Genomic DNA, 23131 nt, shown 5'->3' with positions numbered 1-23131 from the left:
CACTTGGAATCTTTGTACAATTTCTTACAATTTCGTGTGAATTCTCTTAAAATTTCTTTAAATTTATAATTATCTTAAAATGTCTTAAAATTTACAATTGTTGAATTTCTTTCTTTTTTTTACTTTATTTTTTTTGCGGTGCTGGGGATCGAACCCAGGGCCTTGTGCTTGTAAGGCAAGCACTCTACCGACTGAGCTATCTCCCCAGCCCCCAATTGTTGAATTTCTTGTTTAATTATCTTAAAATTTCTCAATTTTAATTTAATAAAGATCAGTTTTAGGCAAATGATGCTAGTTACAGTCTGAAATAAAATCTGGTGAAAGAAAATCAGCCATGGTGTCATTTAAAAGGGTGCTAAGATTTTATAAAAGGACACGCTGAGAGGGAGTCCTGAAATGAAAGGCACCAGCTAGTTACTGGGTACTCAACTAGCCGTGCACAAGGCTCACTTGAGTCTGAGCCTTAGGGAGATAGAGATGAATATGCCCTCGTATCAAATGATTCATGATCCTTCGGTTTCAACAGACAAATATTAAAACAATAAACATAGAGAGTGCTGCACTGACCTTGATTGAGCAGGTCAAGGGCAAAATTGGGGTGACAGTGGTGTTTAAAGAGTTCACAGATGGGGAGCATTTGAACTGGAAAAAAAGAAAGAAAGAGGATTTTTGCTTAAAAGAAGGGATAGTGAAGGGAATTCTATGCCAAAAGAACAACATTAGAGAAAGAGATGAAGAAAATTGTGAATGAGTTTGGAAAGTGGCTAGAGATTAAAATGGCATTTGGAGGAAGTGTGGGGCATATGATGGATGTACTCTAAATATTATGTTAAGAAGTTTGGACTTAATTGTGAAAAGAATGGAGGACTATTGATAATTTTTAAGAAGAAAATTATGAACATACTAGACTTAATATAGTGATTTAGGACATCCCTTCTTGGCTTAGGACAATTTTGTTTTTGTCTTCAAGAGAAACCCCATTTGCTTGAAGAATTTGCTTGTTTAACATAGCAGAAAACTTTTTTTTTTGTAAACAAATGTGATACATGTTGTTTCTGTTTGTACATGAAGTAAAGGCATACCATTTGTGTAATCATACATCTACATAGGGTAATGGTGTTTGACTCATTCTGTTATTTTTTTCCTTCCCCTCACCCCTCCCACCCCTCTTATCCTTCTATACAGTCCCTCCTTCCTCCATTCTTGCCACCTTCCCATCCCCCATTATGTGTCATCATCTGCTTATCAACGAGATCATTCGTCCTTTGGATTTTTGAGATTGGCTTATCTCACTTAGCATGATATTCTCCAATTTCATCCATTTGCCTGCAAATGCCATAATTGTATTATTCTTTATAGCTGAGTAATATTCCATTGTATACATATACCACAGTTTCTTTATCCATTCATCAAATGAAGGACATCTAGTTGGGTTCCACAATCTGGCTATTGTGAATTAAGCAGCTATGAACATTGATGTGGCTGTATCTCTGTAGTATGCTGATTTTAAGTCCTTTGGGTATAGGCCAAGGAGTGGGATAGCTGGGTCAAATGCTGGTGCCATTCCAAGCTTTCTGAGGAATCTCCATACTGCTTTCCAGAGTGGCTGCACTAATTTGCAACCCCACAAGCAATGTATGAGTCAACACTTATTGTTGCTTGTGTTCTTGGTAATCACCATTCTAATTGGGGTGAGATGGAATCTTAGGGTAGTTTTGATTTGCATTTCTCTTATTACTAGAGATGTTGAACATTTTTTCATATATCAACATAGCAGAAAACTTTTAATGCTCATTGTGGTCTTCAGGTGCCAAGCCAGGGATGTTTCATTCTTCTAGAACCAGCACAGAAAAGTGGGTGATAGGATCTGAATCTCGGATTTGACCCTGAAAAGAGAAGTCCATGTAAACTAAAGTGTTTCCCACCTTTGGAGAAATCCATACATTCGATAGTCCTAGATTTAGTGATGTATTTACTCTAAAATCCAAAGATTTCCTGAATCATGGAAAGGGGAATTTGCTTACTGTAGGATTCTACAAAGAACAGACCCTGTTATTTTCTAATTTTATTTGATACTGCATTGTCTATAACCCAAGACATCTATATTCTCCATGTTGAAATCTTTTATCAAAAACACAGATAAATATCTCTAAATTTGGCCAATATAACCATAAAATTAGACAGTCCTATGATTCTCCAAGATTCCAAACTATAAACTAAATAAACTCTAGTTAAACTCTCCAGACTCTGAATTATTTGATTCCTATAGAACTCTTGGCCATGTTCAGTGCCTAACTTCATCTTGCTGAATGTTCTTCAGCCTTAAACCATTACAGAAAGAGCCTCAGAAGTCAGGATCACAGAACCCACAGAGTCAACATTCCCACTTACTTCTGCCAGTCTTTAGGTCTTTTAATTATCCCTAGTTATTTTCTGTTTGATACATGTCCTGTTCACTCCTTGCTTTTAGTGTGTGGCCCTCCTTCAGTGTCTAATAAATTATCTCCTACAGTTTGAATGTGATTGTGCATTAGGTTCCCTTGTTCTGTTCATTTATTCATAAGGACTACTTAGCTTCTTTTGGGTCCCTAGAAAATCCTACTGATACCGCTAGTTGTCAGTGATGAGTTCTGCTTCTTCAAATTTTGAAGTTTGAACATTACAGAAGTGTGCTGAGGCAAGCGTAGAAAGCAATTTTTATTTAAAAAAAAAAAAAAAAAAAGTAGTAACAGACCTCTCCTGGGAGGGAGAAGGGGGCCGTGGCTGGTGTCCTGATTTCTCAAGAAGTGAGAGAGTTCTGCCTCTTTTATACATTTTAGGTTTTCTTTGTTCTCCTCCCTCTTCCCCTTTTCTCTGTGTAGGCCCAGGAGATGCTGGTAGGATGACCAAAAGGTGTGAAGCAGGATGGCTGGAAGGGCCACGCAGAGTGATGTCAGCAGCAGCCCAGAGGGCATTAATTAGCAGCTCCCTGTTTGTTCAGGGGTGCTTCATTAACAAGCTTCTGTGAGGGCAGTATAGGCAGGTAATCTTGGTAATCAAAGGGCTCTGGAGGCATTAACATTCCAATCTCCCAGGGACTGTCCTCAGCTTCCAGACTCAAACTGGCCTCCATTTTCATGATCCGAACTGAATACTTTTCTGCACTGATTTCCTGTCTTTAATTCTTTCTTCACTATTGCTATTTTATTGGTTTAGCCAGGCCTTATATCTATCAGGACCCAACTCACTTTTCTGTGTCTGTGAATTGCTTCTACTCCATGGGTGCAAATCTGGGGAACTTGACAAGGTTTTATTGCATCTAATGAACGATGATTGCGTTACACATTGAGGGATTAAAAACAACGGGCTACTATTAAGGAGGACTGATGAAAAAAACTGGCACAAAATACAATATGTATGGTAAAAAGCAATAGGTAAAAGAAAGAACAAAGGACAATGGTATTTCTATTAGTACCACGTGAAGAGGTTAGTGAAGTGGGTCATTTGACCAACAGAGAGCCTACATGTGGCAAAATCCTGTCTTCCATTGAATATGTGCATGAAACTGACATCCTTACAAATAGACATTTGCCTCTTCTAGACTCTTCACATTCTAAATATTCTGAAGAAAGAAAGTCATTACTTATTTTATGAATCATTGATTTCAGTGACAATTTTCCCAGAGATGTGGAAATAATGTTTCTTACTAGGGAGCTTGTGATCTTGACTAAAGAAATTTGCAAACAGGAGTGCTGGTTCCCTTTTCCTCCTAGTCCCTTCAGCTTTACCGCAGCAAGGCAGAGAACTCTTTCTCCTTGTCCTCAGAGTTAGATTCATCCTAACTCTGAATTAGGGTTTGGGGGTTGGCCTACCCAAGTGAGATGATACTTTAAAGAAAGACCTAATACTTGTTAATGCAAAAGGACCAGGCCAGATGCGCAGTAGGTAGTTGGAGGAGAGATGTGTTGAGGTGTTTCCCAGCAGTTGTGGCTGAGTTGATCTCTTTATGAAGAGACTGTAGAACTGAAATAGAAAGAAGAAAAAACATTATAACAATATGTGAAGATTAACTGTTAGGCGAGGGAAACAATTGTAGCATATAGAATGAAGACTAGCTTGCTAGTGTTAGGAGAATAATTTTAGCATGAAAGATGAAGACTAATTTCTTAGTGGTAGGAAAGTGATTTTGGCATGTAATATAGCTGAGGACTCTATTATTCTTAACTAAGGCCCAATCAGATTTAGGGTGTTCTTTCCATGATTTCAGTGGTCTGGTTCCCTTTGGAATATAGCAAGCTTGATTAACCTTGCAATCATATTTTCCTGATGGTTTAAACATTTCCATCCTGCTTGGCAAATTATGCAAAACAAGAACAGGGATACAATTAACAATGTAGTTAAGGCTAGTAATTCAGATATATGTGTAGGAAAGTACTTAAGAAGGGCTAAGGAAAGAAATTCCTTCAGCTAAATTGTGCCAAATTTCTTCACTATTAAAAGTAGGTATTTTTGCATTGACCACGGTCAGTCCTTGGGATTGTACTTTTAGCATATCACAAAAGGCATGAAAAGGATCAAGTCCCTGATCAATACGTACTTGAGTTTTCCAGGTTCCAGTAAAATTCTTTGAAATTGTTGAAGGAAATGAGTTGCTGGTGCCTGCCTGTGCATTGCCACCACTGCAGTAGATGCAGAGGTGATTATCCCAGCCAAGATAACAATGCCAGCTATTAGCCCTCAGGTAAAACGTCTAACACTTTTACAGGGAGCCAGGTGGCTATTGGCCTGTTGGGAATCATAAGAGTTTCTTGTGGACTCTCCCATACAGTTTGATTGACATATTTTTACAGCATCCAGTTCTCAAATTTAGCATAATATATGTTTTGTAAGGCATTATATTGTACTTGAATAGATCCAAACAATATAATATAGGGATTTAATATACATGCTGTGAGACAGGAGTCCTTATGAAAGGAAATACGAAGATGGGTAACATTTTCAAACATATTGTATTGAAAATCACCCTTTAAGATTCGAAAAACGGTCCTGAGTCAGACTTACTTTCCATATTCCAGGTGATCCTAAATCCTTTTAACCTTGTCTCTTACCATTCCTGATTGATTTACATAGAAACAGCATTCTTCCCTGACTGGTTTTGCAGGGCAGAAGATGCCAGGAAATACAACTGATTTTGAAAATCAGTACCAAATTGGTGACTTGTTGGGTATCTGCAATAACCTGTGCTATTTTTATAGTGAATAGAGGTTCCTAATCCTGCTGCTCCTGTGTTAATCCTGGTGGATGTTTTTAACCCTATGACTTAGGGAATAATTTTGGGGACTCTTCTTTTGGCTGTGGGGGTGATACCGCCGTTTACCGGTGACGAGTTCTGCTTCTTCTAATGTTGAAGATTAAGCACTAGAGAAGCACGCCAAGGCAAGCATATTAAGCAGGTTTATTTAAAGGGAATAATACAGACTTCTCCCGGCAGGGAGAAGGGGGCCATGGCTGATGTTCTAAAGTCCCAAGAAGTGAGCACACCCTGCATCTTTTATAGGTTAAAGTCTCTTTTGTTCTCCAGTTCTTTCCCCCCTTATCTCTCCTTCCTGCCTTCGTGACTAGGCCCGGTTTTGCATAAGTGAGAAGCCAAGGGCAGGGGGAGGGCCAAGGTGATTCAGGCGGGTAAGGGCCAGGGGGCATTAATTAGCAGCTCCTTGTTTGCAGTCCTTGATAAAGGCAGGTAAATTTGGTAATCAATGGGCTCCGGAGATCTTTGATATTCCATTCTTCCAGGGGCAGTCTCCAACTTCCAAAGGCAGATGGCTTCATGGCTTCATTTCCTTGAATTGACCCGATTTTCTATTTCTACACTAACTACCTGTCCTTAATTCTGGCTTCATTCCCCCCTTTAGCTATAGGAACTCCTAACTGCTTTAAGGAAAAGGGGGCGTCGGTCGTTCTGGCTGCTTCGAAGCTGAAAGGGGGCAGTGAGGGGCAAAGCAGTTTGGAGTTCCTTTTTTAAAAATCGGGTCAATCGAGGGGTCCAAGGTAGAAGTCTGGTTGGGGAATAGCAGGTTGTAAAGTCATCTGGGGGTGGGTGCTTCTATGATAGAAGAACAAAAAGACATGAGTACTGAAATGAGATCAGTACAAAGTAAATGTTGCAGCATCTGAAACTTGCCACTGAGTATCATGAAAATGACAGAAGTCAATCTCTCACCAGGCGGTGGAAGAACTGAGAAATTGTTCCCATAACTAGGCCTAGCAAAGGCTGGAAAGGACAAGGCCTTTATTTGGGAACTTTAACATTGTCCAGGTTATCAGGAATGTAAACACAACATTTAACTCTTAATGTCATAGATGTCCCAAAAAAAATATGGTTAAGCTACTTAATGTCATCTGATTTTTGTAATAATATCCCTTTATTGGTATAACCTGTGTTTAGTAGAGATCTCTATACTTCTGTTACTTAGGGCTAGATAATCATACGAGCAAACATAGATTAAATCTACCTGTGTAGCTTAGGAAGGTCTGCAGGCCTTAAACTGACTAAAAACTTCTGACTCTGGCAATTTCTCTTGATAGTTATCAGGCACATTTGCTGAAGAATCTTTTATTTGTAGCTTCCAGTCTCTATTCTAGTGGGCTAATACAAGTGTACATCTTAAGTTACATTTAACTATTATTTCTTTTAAATGCCCAAGAATGGCTATATTTTGGTTTTAACTGTTTTGCTGGGTGTCTAAGATCAAGCTGGTCAAATTGACCTGGTTCCTGTCTTGTTAAAGAGTCAGCTGAGTTCCCACAGGGGCCACTTGTAGAGAACTTAAGAGCAGCTTCTTAGCTCCACCAGTGCCATTGGTTAGGTGGGGTCTCCTTGATGAGGTGACTTCCTTTGGAAGCATTAAGGGATGTCTCCCTTTTTCCATGACCCTCCTTTGCAGCAGATGCACTGAGTGATTTTTCATCCTCTAGTCTCAACAATCTCCTTGATCAGGAGGTTGTGTGACCCAGAGTTGCAGCACTCCTTAGAGAAGTCCTCTTATTCCCTGGGTTCAGGCTGACTGAGAGCAAAAGATCCAAATACTGGTCTATCTTGCCTTCTGTATTTAATTCCAATCTCTAAGTTTGATCTTAATCATCCAGCAAGCCAGTCTCACCAGTCATAAAGTAAGAGTACTGGGCCTTAACTTTAATGTCCATAACTTTACAGTTATTTACCCTTTTATCTAACTGGAGTCTGCATTAGTTCTGGAAGTTACCACTATCTGTTAGGTGATGGCTTATTATCACAAGTTACCTAGGTTGCGTGTTCTTGAAGCACCTACTTCTGCAAAACATTAACAGGTAACAATTTTACAAAATGAAATTAGCAAGAGTAAAAATATATTCAGCTTGTATAATAGCTATGTTGAATTTTGACTGAGAACCACATTATATTCCCTATTTGAGATCACACTACTTTTCAACAAGAATCAATCTTTTGACTATAACTTTAAATAAGCTGAAGTCTGACTAACAAATAAATAAGCTGGAGTCACTCTAACATGCAGTAAGGTTGGAGGCAGAGCCTTATCTCAGGTAAGGCGTGGCTCTTTACAGATCTTAAGTGTTCTAATTCTGATGTTGATCTTTGCTTCCTCCTTAAATATCATGAAGCAGTCTACATATACTGTTTCCTGAGTTTATATAAACTTTATAATTAACACAATTTAACATTGTATCTAAAACATGAATCAAAGAAAGGCTGAGAGAGCTTTTAACTTTCCTTTTGTGTGTCAAAGTGGCAAAATATTTTCATGTTTCACAAAATTAACCTTTAAACAAGTCAGGCTCTAATGTTTAGAAATACATTTACATTTGAAATTCTTTATCTCAGTGTAAAAAGTAACAAATTTTACATATACCCTATTGATAACAGGTCCTATAATAGAACATTAAATGATAGAAATAAATCCCCAATAAAATTTACTCTTTATAAGTTTAAAATTACCATTACAGACAAGTTTAATCTGGAGAATAGCAGCTGGATAAATTCCCTGCTTTAAAACTTGTATACCTGAAAAATATGAACACATTTAATATACAACTAGTGACCACTTCACAATTACCTTGACACTTTTTTCTTATCAAATTTAGTTTTTAAAGAAAAATGTAGACTCTGTAACACAGTATAATACTCTAACAGTTGTTTAACCATAATTGTATAAACCCCAATTTTTAAGACTAATTGTTCTAAAGAAAAAAACTTAATAGACACAAAGTTAAGAGTAAATTAGTGTTTCTAAGAAATCCTTGCCATTTAACCATGTCATTTTACCATATAGATTATATGGTTTATATCAGAACATTAGTATTTCACTTTAGGAAAAACCTTAAATAGCTTTAGCTGTTTCACATACATACAACCAACTTAGTTACACGCAAACTTGTTGAAACTTGCCCTTTACGTACACAGACTTTCTTAGCACTTACTTAGACCCTCATGTATTTCATCACACAGAAACATTTCCTTTTCCCTTTTACTAAATATATTTCCATACCCAGAACCTTTTATTTTCTCTTTCCTATCTGTTGACCCTTTTTTGTTCATATTCTGAAACAACTCTTATGAAATTTCTGAATTTAGATAAATTGCTCTATTTTAATAAGATTAAATATTTTGTTGTTTATAGTACTCTAATTGAAACACAGTTGAAACTTTTGGGACCCTTTGTACATAGAATTGCACTTGTTAGGACATAACTCTTAGTAACCTTGTTTTTAGTTTAGTGATGACACAAAGCAAGTTTAAACCCTTTTATTTACCAACCTATAAAAACACCAATAATGTTTAAGTATGATACCCCATGGAATTTAAAGAGTTAAGAGTACTTGATGTTATTTAACAATTAGCATTTTAACTTTGAAAATTAATCAGATGTCTCTACAAACACATTTGAGTAATCCCATACATGTTAACTCTAATTCACTTATTCTGAAAAACCAAGAAAGCAGGCAAGTGTCCTGAACAGTATTTGCTATCTCTTTCCTGTTGAAGAAAAGTCCTAGAAACAATTGATATTAGACATTTTATTAATATCAATATTTTATTAGATTGACCACCTAGAGACTTGCGAGTTATTTTCAAAGACATTTTACTTTCATTAGTTTACCCAATTTGAATTGAACCTTTAAATCACGTGAATTAAAAGTATTTGGATCCATTTTTAAATTTTAATTTTAGGAGCGCTCAGTTTTGATACAGACAACACCAGACAGCACGACATACAAATAACACAAAATCAAAGGCCTTGTAACTTTATAGGTGAATCTCCATTGCAATGTAACAGATGTTCAAAAGCTGTAGTTGAATAAAAAAATAGAACTTATCAAAAAAATCATGAGCTCAAAAAATATATAGAATTAAAAAAAAACAAGAGTCCTGGAAAAATGATACGGCCATTAATTACTTTAGTAAAGCACCATAAAATTTACTTTTGCTGGAGTTTAGGTAAGGCTCTTTTTTTACCTTTTTTTCTTTGGGTTTGAGACCGGTCTCCTACTGAGCTTTTAGGCTTCCTATTTACATTTCAATGTAAGCCTTGACTGAGATCTGGAAGGATCTAACAGGTTTTAACAGAAACTTTGTGCCTAGGGTATTTTAGTCATTTCATTAGGACAGGTTGGATGTCAAAGAAAATTATGAGACCTTATTTTCCATTACTTTAGAGAATGAAGCTACTTTGCTAAGTTCCTCACTGAGATATGCCATTGGTTATTGAGTTGCCTATGGCTGTCTATCCAGGATTTATTTTCCCCTTTTGTGACAAACAGGTTAAATCTTGCTTCATAGGTAAGCTGAGGACAGGAGCTTGAAGTAAGGCCCCTTCCTGGGGCAGAATATTGTCCTATGGTGGCTATTTCCTGTAGTATTGAACCTGTTGATGACATAATTAAGCTTTATTTTTTGAGATCTTATAATTCCTATTAGCTAAGAAGTTTAGGAGTTCTGCAATGGCCTTTTGATATTCCTCCTGGGTGGAGACACATAAAGGATGTACTTTACTTACAGGAGAACAATCACAGAATGTTTTATCTCTGAATTTTGTTAAGTCCTTAGCTAAGGTTTGTCCGGAATAGGTGAGGGCCATGTAAATCCTGAGGCAATACTGTCTAGGTTAGTTGAGATACAGTATCTGGTTCCTCAAAGGCAAACAAATTGTTATTCAGAGTCTAGCATAAACAGGAAAAACCATCTTTTAAATCTAACAGTAAACCAAGCAGCAGTTGGAATCCAAGATAAAAGTGTATGGATTAAGAACTACATGGTGGGGGAAATTACTGCTTCATTATTCTAAGGTCTTAGACTAGGCAGTTTGCTTTTTAACTCCTAAAATGGGCAAATTGCATGGACTATTGCAAGGCATTAAAAGTTTCTATCAGTTTGAGTGATCTTTAATAAGTCCTTTTTCTTGCCTATATGTTCCCTTTTTTCTTTTTGATGTCTATTAAAACAGAAGATGCAAGCTGGAGAAGATCATCTGAGGATTGATCAGGGCCATGTGCCAATTTTGAAATTTCCTCTAAATATTTGGGGCTGACTAAATGATAAATTTATACTTTAAAAGTAGGTGGCCCTTTATGGATTCAGGATTCAGAGTGGTGTGCTTTCTTATTGCTTTCCTAAGTCTCTCCATGAAAATAGCAGGACTTTCCTGAAGGCTGCATAATAGTTTTTTTACGCATCCTACTCATTATTCGAATCCCAGTTAGGATGGTTTCTGGGAACTGCCTGTGCTCTAGATGGTTAATAGCATAATTTTCCAGGTGAGGTCAAATACCTGGCATAAGTTTTGAAACATCTCAATATTTATTAGGATCCTCCAAAAGCCTCCTTAATTTTTTGTCTATCTTAAGTTGGGAGGGTTCCCTCAATTTTCCTCCCTTAGTGGGCGATTCCTCAAGACTTTCTCCTCTCGTGGTAGAGATTATTGCTGTCAAGCATGGTAACATATGAAAGGCACTTTTCATTTGCAATTTAGCAGTATGCAGGCTAGTGGTGAACCTGGCAATACTGTTGAGAGAGAAGCTCCCATCTAAGTGAAGAAAAGAAAAATAGACCTCAGGCGCCCGCGCCGGAGACTATGTGTAGGGACGTCTCCCTAAGTTTGAGCTTCAATCCGGTCCAGAAAACCCGTCTCTCACTACCTGGCTTTGCCAAAGTATTTCTGGCCTCCTTCGGCAAAGTGCTAGGGTCCCTGTTTGCCCTGTGCTAGAGACCCTGGGAGGATTCAGACTTAAGGGCATTACTGCTTTCCTCCCTGCCACTATAAACTCCTAATTATGAAAAACGATGACAAAAGTAAAAAGTGTGCCTTTTGCCTATCTTCTTGCCCTGTAGACGAAAGGAATCTCCGGAGGGTGAGGGGACATCTATTGGTTGTTAGGTGTATAACACCCTTTGCTTGGAGGGTCTCACGGGAGGGGTTTTTAAATGCCTCCCTCTTGCAGCTTAAAGAGAACACAGTGAGCACATTTAAGCATGGGAACAGTAATGGGGAGACTCTAGATGGACTAGTGAAGGCTAACTATGTGAACAAAGGGAACCTGGGCATTTTCATACTAATCATCCCAGGCCTTAATCCTACAGCTTGAATTCCTAATGTCTGACCGGCAAGGGAAGGGGAGCATCCAGGAGGGAGTGGATGTGCGGGAGTGTTGTGCACTGTATGGCCCATACGGAGGCAAAGGTGATTGGCGCTTTCCCTCAGTGCCATTGTCTACCGATCAGCCTGGATACCCTTCAGGGCTGTCGGGAGGGGGAGTCTGGAGAAGGAATCTTTGGGGTCCACCCGAGAGTAGCCCGGGCCGAGAACCCCGCAGTTGCTCCAACCCTTCCTCCACCTCCACGCATCCTGGGCAGATCAGGACTAGGGACACTGTGTACTTGCGGCAATTGCGCTCCGGGCCTGGACAGAAAAGTAGGAAATGGCTTCAGCAGAGCCCCAACATGCCTGCAGAGCAGGGGATTGGAAACTTGCCTGGGCCGGGAAACCTCTCACCCGAGTCTTAAGGATGGCAGCTGCACTAACTGCATTTAAGTAGCCGACGGGTGCCCATTTTGCCCTCCAAAAATAAAGAGACAGAAAGAAAGATGCACCTCAAACAGATGTGGGGTGTGTGGAGAGAGAAGCTTACTTACCTTGGCGTAAATCTCGGTGGGACCTCCAAATCTGATACCGCCGTTTACCGGTGACGAGTTCTGCTTCTTCTAATGTTGAAGATTAAGCACTAGAGAAGCACGCCAAGGCAAGCATATTAAGCAGGTTTATTTAAAGGGAATAATACAGACTTCTCCCGGCAGGGAGAAGGGGGCCATGGCTGATGTTCTAAAGTCCCAAGAAGTGAGCACACCCTGCATCTTTTATAGGTTAAAGTCTCTTTTGTTCTCCAGTTCTTTCCCCCTTATCTCTCCTTCCTGCCTTCGTGACTAGGCCCGGTTTTGCATAAGTGAGAAGCCAAGGGCAGGGGGAGGGCCAAGGTGATTCAGGCGGGTAAGGGCCAGGGGGCATTAATTAGCAGCTCCTTGTTTGCAGTCCTTGATAAAGGCAGGTAAATTTGGTAATCAATGGGCTCCGGAGATCTTTGATATTCCATTCTTCCAGGGGCAGTCTCCAACTTCCAAAGGCAGATGGCTTCATGGCTTCATTTCCTTGAATTGACCCGATTTTCTATTTCTACACTAACTACCTGTCCTTAATTCTGGCTTCAGGGGTGAATGTCAGTTTCAGGAGTAAGAAAAATTAAGGTACAGAGGCCAGTTTAATTTTGGTAGGCAGGGATAAATATGAGCCTTGCAAAGAAAAAAGTCTCAGAATTTGGGGGGCCTCAGGGCTGTGGGACTGACATAAGTGTAGGTCTTAAGTTCCATTAAAACAAATATTTTGTTTTGTTTTTAATGCCCAGGCATGACTTTATTTTGCTTATAACTGTTTTGCTAGATGTTCAAGATCAAATAGGTCAAATTGACTTTGGTCCTATCTGCTAAGGGTTAGCTGAGTTTCCATAGGTGTCAATCTTGGGGAACTTGAGAGCAGCTTCTTAGCTCTTTTAGTACCATCTGCTAGGTAAGATCTCCTCAATGAGGTGGCTTCCCTTAGAAGCATTAGAGATGTCTCGTTTCTCCAATGACCCTCCTTTTTGCAGCAAGTGCACTGATTAGCTTTCCATTCTCCAGTCGTCTCATTAATCTTCCCTGATCAGGTGGTAACATGGCCCAGAGTTGCAAAGCTTCTTAGAGAAGGTCTCTCATTTCCTGGATTTAGGCTGACTCAGAGGGCAGGAACCAAATATTGGTTTTCTTGGTCCTTTTGTTTTAGCCTTAATCTTGATGCTTTGGTCTTAGACATTCAGCAAGCCAGTCTCATCAGTCTTAAAGTAAGAGTATTGGACTTTAACTTCAATGTCTATAACTTTACAGTCATTTACCCCCTGTATTTAATTGGGGTCTGTATTAGTACTGAAAGTTAACCTTATATCCTGTCTTGTAGGTGATGGCTTATTATTTCAAATTAACCCAGATTGTGTGTTTTTGAAGTAGTACCTCTGCAAAATATTAACAGGTAGCAGTTATAGAGTTTACAAAGAAAATACAAAATGAAATCAGCAAGAGTAAAAACATGCAGTTTGTGTAATAGCAATATTGAATTTTGGCTGATTTATATATTTTATACCCTGCTTGAGATCACAGTGATCCTTAAACAAATATTAATCTTTTGAATACAACTTTAGATGATCTGAAGTTTGGCCTACTTTGAAGTCATTCTAACATGCTCTAAGGTGGGAGATAGAGCGTCTTTTCAGGTAAGGTGGGGCTCTTTACAAATCTTAGGTAAAGTGTTCTAGTTCTGAAGTTGATCTTTGCCTCTTTCTTAAATGTCGTTTTACAAAGTTTGCATGTATTGTTCTCTGAGTGTATATGAATATTAGCTAACATAATATTCAAAACATGAATCAAAGAAAGGCTGAGAGAGCTTTTCCTTTTCTTTTTGTGTGGAAGAGTGACAAAATGCTTTCATGTCTCAGGATATTAACCTTTAAACAGATCAGGCTCTCATTATCTTTTAGAAATACATTTACATTTTAATCCCAGTGTAAAAAGTAACATAAGACTTAGGTTCAGTTACAGAACATTAAGCGATATAAATAAATCCCAATTAAATTTTCTGTTCCTATAAGTTTAAAATTACCCTTACAGACAACTTTAGTTTAGAGAACATTAGCTTGGTAAAAATGTTATTTTAAATTTTCTGCTTTAAAGACTTTTATGCCTGGAAGATATGAACGCATTTAGTATGCTGTACTGATGTTTTTATATTAATCAAGTTTAGTTTTTAAAGGAAAAGTTAGATTCTGTAATGAGGTGTAATACTTGACAATAACAGTTGTTCTTTGTAATCAGTGTTATATAGATCCTAATTCCTTTACGACTAGTTGCTTTAAAGAATAAAACTTAACAGACACAATGTTAAGAGTAAATTAATGTTATAAAAACTCCTTGTCAGTTTAACATATAGATTAAATCTTGGTTTTATATCAGTATATTAATATTTGACCTTAGGGGAAAACCTTAACTAGCTTTAACTGATTGTTACACATTTATAACCTACTTAATTGTCAGGGACCAAGAAGTTCTTATTCTGAGAACATTCTGATCTTTACAATAAGCAGCAGTGCCCCTCCCTTCCCGCCGGCGCAAACTTCACCTTCCCGCCGGCGCGAACCTCACCTCCCGGCCGGCGCGAATTTGCACCCTATCAGGAACCCAGCAGAAGAACACAGCCAACCAGCCTGCACCTTGTCACACCCCTCCTTCCCTCAGTATAAATACCCCTGTGTGAACAATAAAAATTTGCAGCTTGATCAGAATTCCTGTCTTGCTGCCTCTCCCTGCGTCTCTTGTCCCTTCATTCCTTCTCTCTCAGGTTTGCGGTCCCGTGTTGATGTCCCGCGGGCCGGGACAGTTGGCGCCCAACGTGGTCGATTGGAAACTTTGAGAAGCGGAACGCTGCCCTCCGGGGAAGACTTGGCCAAGCAGGATTCGGGATCGCCCTGGTAGACGCAACCGGGAGTCAGATCCAGGAGGAGAGTGAGGTCAGCGCAAGGTAAGTGACGTACCATGGGACAAGCAGTCTCGTCACATGATTTGTTTCTGACGGGTCTCGAGGAGGCCCTCAAGACTCAGGGAGCGCGTGTTAAGAAAAAGGATTTAAGATTATTCTTTTCATACATAGAGGATTTGTGTCCTTGGTTTCCCCTCGAGGGATCGATTGATGGTAAAAGGTGGCTCAGAGTAGGAGACTGCCTCAAAGATTATTATGAGACTTTTGGTCCTCAAAAGGTGCCCGTCACTGTCTTTTCTTATTGGAATTTAATTAATGAGATTCTTAAAAGTTCACCCTTTGACAGTGGTACTTTAAAACTTGTAAAGATTGGGGAGCAGGCAATGCAATCTACCTCTCGCCCCCCATCGGCATGCCCTTCGGTTAGTATTCAAATGCCCCCTGCTCAGGCTTCTCAGGACCCTGGGACCCTCCCAGACCCTGGGAACCTCCCAGACCCCACCTTACCAAAGGAGTCCCCTAAAAATCCCCCTAAGATTTATCCGGTTTTAAATCCCCATGATGAGTTGACCCCAGAGGATGAGGCCACCCTGGAGGAGGCAGTGGCTCAACACCATTTTCCAGACCTGCCACCTCTTACAAATCCACTTCCCACTTATACACCCCCTGCCTTTCGTGCTCCGGTCCCTCAGGGACCTACTGCCCCCCCCAGACATTTTTTCCCCGCTTCCCTTGCCTAATCTAACCCCTTTACGCGAGTCTCTCCAACATAGGCGGGAACAAATCCAACTTTTAAAAGAACTAAAAGCCCTTGATGCCGAGCTTCGCTCACTGGCCTTGGGCACGGAGTTAACACAAACTGGCCCAAAACCCCTTAATACTCGTAAGGTGAAGCCACGTGGTCAGCCTGTTCTTGCCTTTCCAGTCACTTGCAGTCAAGCAGATCAGCCCCCCCAAACTGAAGCAGAGAATTTAGAAGGAAGTCAGGAAGAGGAACCAGGGGAGGAACAAGAGGTAGAACCAGAGAGGGAACAAGAGGAGGACCAGGAATCAGGGGATGAGGAGGAGCCCACCTCTGGACAGAGTGGAACCCTTGGTTCTTATAAAAGGCTGAGCCTCCGCTTTCTTGAAAGACTTAAAAAGGCTTGTACACAGTATGGCCCCACTGCACCTTATACACTGGCCTTGCTAGAGAACCATAGTACACAGTGGCTCACCCCTAATGATTGGAAATTTTTGGCCCGAGCCACCCTCAGTGCAGGTGACTTCCTGTTGTGGAACGCAGACTTTAGGGAATACTGTCGGGAAACTGCCCAAAAAAAATTCAACCAAGGCTTCCTCTAAATCCTGGACCTATGTTAAACTAGTGGGTAATGCGCCATTTGATACTAACCCTAAACAGGCGCGCTTTCCTACTGGGCTCCTAGCGCAGGTTCAAACTGCTGGTTTGCATGCTTGGAGACGGCTCCCTCAAAAGGGCTCGGCCACCACCTCCCTAGCAAAAATTCATCAGGGTCCAGACGAGCCTTATAGTGACTTTGTTGCCCGGCTTAATCTAACTGCGGAGCGCCTACTTGGACCAAGTGAAAACGAGAGCTCCTTTGTAAAATATCTTGCCTTTGAAAATGCCAACCCAATATGTCAAGATGTTCTTCGGCCCCACAAAGATAAAGGGGACCTTTCTGACTTCATTAGGCTGTGTGCCGGGGTAGGAACAGCCCATGCCATGGGTCTCGCCATTGGTGCCGCCTTCACCAAGGCCCTTCACCACCCTGGCCCACGTACTTGCTTTACTTGCAAACAACCTGGCCATTTTGCGCGAGACTGCCCAACAGGGAAACTGGGTCAAGGACCCATATTTCCTCAAACAGGGGCTAAACCACCTCCGCTCACCCTTTGCCCTAAATGTGGTAAAGGTCGCCACTGGGCCAAGGAGTGTAGATCCAAGACCAATGCCCTTGGACAGCCTATTCCCTCTAACTTCTCGGGAAACTCCTCTCGGGGCCAGCCCCTGGCCCCGACCACCCCCAGAGCAAACCCAGGGGCAATAAGGTTTGTTCCCTCTCAGACTCCCAGCCCAATCCAGGCTCCCTGTCCTTCTCCACAATCACCTCCCTCCAACGTGCTACCCCAGGCAGCGCAGGATTGGACCTCTGTGCCTCCACCGATACAATATTAGACTCTATGCAAGGACCTCAAATAATACCCACTGGGGTTGTAGGCCCCCCTCCACCTCATATGTGTGCTCTTATTCTTGGGAGAGCTCCTACCACCTTACAAGGTGTTCAGGTCTTCCCTGGCATCATTGATGATGATTACACTGGAGAAATTAAAATACTGGCCACAGCTGTTAACGGAGTAGCTGCCATCCCTGCAGGAACAAAAATTGCACAATTAATACTCCTTCCCCTCAATTCAGGAAATTCACCAGGAAACACAGCCTCCTTAGGTTCCTCTGATGTGTATTGGGTCCAACCTATCTCCCACAAAAGACCCACTCTTACCTTATTTATTGAAGGAAAGAAATTCCGAGGGATCCTAGATACTGGTGCGGATGCCACAGTTATTTCTCAAAAATATTGGCCATCAGAATGGCCCCTCACCTCATCACTAACTGACCTTAAAGGAATAGGGCAATCAAGAAACCCCTTAGTTAGCTCCAGGGTGCTTAATTGGACTGACACAAAAGATAACACAGGGAATAAAGGAACCGTTACCCCCTTTGTTGTTCCTGATCTCCCTGTCAACCTTTGGGGATGAGACATTCTAAGCCAAATGAAAGTTATTCTTGCTAGTCCCGACTCTTTAGTCACTCATCAAATGCTTCGTATGGGCTTTATCCCTGGTACAGGCCTTGGGAGGCTAGGACAAGGACAGGTTGAGCCTGTACAGCCCATACAAAAAACAGACAAATTTGGACTTGGGTATGTGGATTTTTAGTGTCGGTCCCTGACCCTCCTGTACCCCATGCAGACAAAATTATTTGGGAAACTCAAACTCCTGTGTGGGTGGATCAGTGGCCCCTTACCCAAGAAAAATTAGAGGCTGCCTCTATGTTAGTACAGGAACAGTTGACAGCCGGCCATGTGGAACCCTCAACCTCACCCTGGAATACTCCTATTTTTGTTATTAAGAAGAAATCAGGCAAATGGCGCCTTTTACAGGATTTGCGCGCTATCAATAAGGTTATGCGCCCGATGGGGGCATTACAGCCAGGCATCCCTACACCGGTAGCTATTCCTAGGGACTATTATAAAATGGTCATCGACTTAAAAGATTGCTTTTTTACTATTCCTTTACATCCTGATGACAGACCCTATTTTGCTTTCAGCCTCCCCCGCATCAATTTTCAGGGCCCTATGCAAAGATTTCAATGGAAGGTCCTTCCCCAGGGTATGGCTAACAGCCCTAGTCTTTGCCAAAAATATGTTGCTCAAGCAGTAGACCCTGTGAGAGAGCGGTGGCCACAAGTTTATATATTACATTATATGGATGATTTGTTAATTGCTGCACCTAATACCTATGATCTTAACAATTGTTATTTGGATCTCTATAAAGCCCTTACTGCCTTGGGACTTCAGATAGCCCCTGATAAGGTTCAAACACAGGACCCCTACACCTACTTGGGCCTCAAACTTCAAACTAATCAAATTCAAATCCCTAATATACAATTGCGTGTGGACCATCTCCACACTCTTAACGATTTCCAAAAACTACTAGGGGATATCCAATGGCTAAGACCATATTTAAAACTGCCCACCTATGTGCTTTTGCCTCTTAATGATATTTTAAGGGGAGATTCTGACCCTTCTTCTCCTCGAGAGCTTACTCCCGAGGCACAGCAAGCATTAATTCAAGTCACAGAAGCCATTGCTCAACAATTTGTTACACAAATATCTTATAACCTTCCTTTGGTTTTGGTTATATTACACACCCCTCATACACCCACAGGACTATTCTGGCAGCGGGATCCATATTTTAAAAATAAAGGTTGCCCCTTGCTTTGGGTTCATTTGCCCGCCACATCCTCTAAAGTTATTGCTGTCTATCCTGCTCAGGTAGCTTCTATCATTATTAAAGGTCGCTTGCTTTCTCGACAACATTTTGGCAAAGACCCTGATAGCATTCTGATTCCATACACTAAGGATCAAACCCAATTTTTGCTACAGACGAGGGATGAATGGGGTATTGCTCTATCAGGCTTTTTGGGAATAATCGATAACCACCTTCCCAATGACCCCCTTTTGCATTTTGCTCAGTTACATCCATTTATTTTTCCTCGGGTTACTCGGAAGGCTCCTATTCCACAAGCCCTTACTGTTTTTACAGATGGCTCCAGCAATGGCCGTGCAGCCTTTGTTGTTGATAATCAGCCCACCACCTTTGACACTGCCTATCCATCAGCACAGCTTGTAGAATTGTTTGCTATAACACAAGTCTTTATGACATTTTTTGATAAACCTATTAATATTTATACAGACAGTGCTTACATTGCCCATTCTGTGCCCCTATTGGAGATTTCACCCGCCATTAAGGCTTCCTCCAATGCAGCCTTTTTGTTTAACCAGCTTCAACGACTAATTCAGGCTAGAAAACATCCATTTTTCTTAGGACACATTAGAGCACATTCTGATCTTCCCGGTCCCCTATCACGGGGTAATGCTCAGGCTGATGCAGCCACTCGGTCCCTTTTCCCAGTTCTTATTGGATCCATCCGAGAGGCCACAGATTTACACAAACTTCACCACTTAAATTCTCAGAGCCTTCGGCTACTTTGTAAAATTACCAGGCAACAAGCAAGGGAAATTGTAAAAGCGTGTCCTGCTTGCGTTGTCTCCTTTCCTATTCAACATCTGGGTGTTAACCCTCGAGGATTACTGCCCAATCAGATTTGGCAGATGGATGTTACTCACTTTCCTGAATTTGGGAAAACAAAGTACATACATGTTTCCATAGATACCTTTAGTGGCTTTATTTTTGCATCACCGCATTGCGGAGAAGCTACCAAGGATGTCATTTCTCATCTTGTCTCAGCCTTTTCCATAATGGGAAAGCCAGCACATATTAAGACAGATAATGGCCCTGCATATACCAGTACCAAGTTCAAACAGTTTTGTGCCACTCTTCAAATCTCTCATACTACTGGAATTCCATATAACCCTCAAGGTCAAGGCATTGTGGAACGTGCACACCTCACCTTAAAAACCTGGCTTACCCGCCTTAAGGCCTCTTCCCTTGCATTTACCACTCCCAGGGATCGCCTTAATCATGCATTATTTGCTCTTAACTTTCTTACCCTAGACAATGAAGGACATTCGACCGCAGACAGACATTGGCATCCCTCTTCTAGTTCTGCTCGCCCATCTGTTATGTGGCACGATCCTTTAACAAATAAATGGAAAGGCCCAGATCCCGTCCTCATTTGGGGACGAGGCTCAGCTTGTATTTTAGATCAAGAACAAGCAGCCCCAAGATGGTTACCAGAACGCCTGGTCAAACAGGTCAATGATTTACCACAACCCAGGGACGGAAACCTTCCCCCTGAGGATGAATCTTCCTCTCTTATAGATGCAGCTAACAATCTATGCGAAAAATCCCCTGAATGACAGACCCTGTTCTTGCACAACCTCTACAGCAGTGGCCTCAGGTACTGCTGGTTTGGGGGTCTCTCTTACTCAATATACAAAATTATCCAGACAATTGATTTCTGATGTACAGATACTCTCAAGCACCATACAAGATCTTCAAGATCAGGTGGATTCCTTAGCAGAAGTGGTCCTACAAAATAGGAGAGGTTTAGACCTTCTAACTGCCGAACAGGGAGGCATTTGTCTGTCTTTGCAGGAAAAATGCTGTTTCTATGCCAACAAGTCAGGAATTGTTAAGGACAAGATCAAACAGCTGCAGGAAGACTCAGAAAAACGCCGACAAGCACTGGCTGATAATCCACTATGGACTGGATTCAGTGGACTCCTTCCCTATCTTCTTCCCTTCTTAGGTCCCCTCCTTTGCTTGCTGCTTATTGTATCTATAGGTCCTTTGATATTCAACAAGATCATGGCTTTTCTTAAAGCTCAAATTGAGGCTATACAGGCGAAACCTATTCAGGTTCATTACCATCGACTGGAGATGATGGATCGTGATGATGATCTTAAAAGACCATCACCCCTGTGAGCTGAACTGGACAGCCAATGACGGGTAAGATTCGTGAGAGCTCATACCAACCTAAGACAGGAAATGAGGGCTAGAGCCTCATTATCCAATGACGGGTAAGGATGCTGCTCTGCCACGGACAACCCAAGACAGGCGCAGTTCCCGAGGGATTGTCACTCCAGCTCTGTACCTGTTCGGGCAAGCCGCGCCCCCGCCTCAGCGCATAGCCTCTATCACCCCCTTAAAATATGGCTATCGAAAAATGGTCAATAATTTTATATAAGAAAGGGGGAAATGTCAGGGACCAAGAAGTTCTTATTCTGAGAACATTCTGATCTTTACAATAAGCAGCAGCGCCCCTCCCTTCCCGCCGGCGCAAACTTCACCTTCCCGCCGGCGCGAACCTCACCTCCCGGCCGGCGCGAATTTGCACCCTATCAGGAACCCAGCAGAAGAACACAGCCAACCAGCCTGCACCTTGTCACACCCCTCCTTCCCTCAGTATAAATACCCCTGTGTGAACAATAAAAATTTGCAGCTTGATCAGAATTCCTGTCTTGCTGCCTCTCCCTGCGTCTCTTGTCCCTTCATTCCTTCTCTCTCAGGTTTGCGGTCCCGTGTTGATGTCCCGCGGGCCGGGACACTTAATTATACATAAACTTGTTGAAATTTGCCCTTTACTTACCTTCTTCTCATTTACTGAGACCCTCATGTTGTTTATTTCATCACACAAAGACTTTCTTACTCAGAAATATTTTCTTTTCCCTTCTTCTAAATATATTTCCATACCTAGAATCCTCTAATTTCTCTTTCCTATCTGTTGACCCTTTTTTTTGTTCACACTTTGAAACAACCCTTATGAAATTTATGAATTTAGAAAAATTACTCCATTTTAATAAGAAGAAGTACTTTATGTTTATACAGTTGAAACTTGTGGACCCCTTGTAACATCTGTTTGACAATTCATGAAAATGCAATGTTAAAGTATATCATCCCATGGAATTCAAGAAGTTAAGAGTATTTGATGTTATATTTAGTAGTTAGCATTTTAACTTTGCAAATTAATCAGATGCCTCTAACAAAGACATTTATGAAGATTAATCCATATATGTCAAATCTAATTAACTTATTAAGTATAAGAATCAGGGCATTGAATAGTTTTCACTTAGTAACTTTAAAGACACAATTTATTCTCATTTGTTTACTCAGTTTAAGTCTAACCTTCTAAATCTTGTGAATTAAAGATACCTGGATCTATATTTTTGAAATATTAATTTATGAGTTCATTCAGCTATATGACAATTTTAACAAACACATGCAGACAGGACAATACACAGAATGAAAAAAGAGAGGGCTTATAGCTTTTTAAAACCTGTTAGTCTGAGAGCTAATCCTTGCAAATTGACCTCTGAACAAAGCAGAGTGTAAAACACCCCTAGGCATGCGTAATTAAAATCATGAGCTCAAAAAATATGGAATTTTAAAAACATGAGTACAAGAAAAAATGATAGGGCCATTAATTATTTCAGTAAAGTGTCATATAGTTTACTTTTTGCCTTAGATTAGTGTGAGTTCAGAGAGGGGGGGGGGGGGGGAAGAGAGCCCTGAAATCATTTTTCTGTGTCACAGTCAGCGAGAAGTTAAAGGGACACTTTTTTCTTTCCCTCTTAGTTTCAGGTCTCCTATTGAGCCTTCCATTTGCATTCCAATGCAAGCTTCAGTGTGGCCTGACCAGGGAAATTGCTGTCTGGGGTTTTTTAACCATCTTTTCCCCCAGCTGGTAATCAGACAATGGCTTGGATGAAGAAAATTATGAAACATTTTTATGCTCCTTACTGAGACATGCCATTGACTGTTGGGCTGGTCAGGGTTAAGGGAGGACATTTACCAGCTAG

The 23131-nt window shown here is 41.0% G+C and overlaps 1 pseudogene; it reads right to left on the bottom strand.

The window, feature by feature from the left end:
* LOC124994274 (UDP-glucuronosyltransferase 2B31-like) overlaps positions 1 to 23131 on the bottom strand; it is a 29615-nt pseudogene that overhangs the window by 5539 nt on the left and 945 nt on the right.

Source organism: Sciurus carolinensis, chromosome 10 (assembly GCF_902686445.1).
Source record: "Sciurus carolinensis chromosome 10, mSciCar1.2, whole genome shotgun sequence".
Taxonomy (NCBI): Eukaryota; Metazoa; Chordata; class Mammalia; order Rodentia; family Sciuridae; genus Sciurus; species Sciurus carolinensis.
Note: the sequence above shows the minus strand (reverse complement) of the source record. Positions and strands in the feature narration are given on the sequence as shown.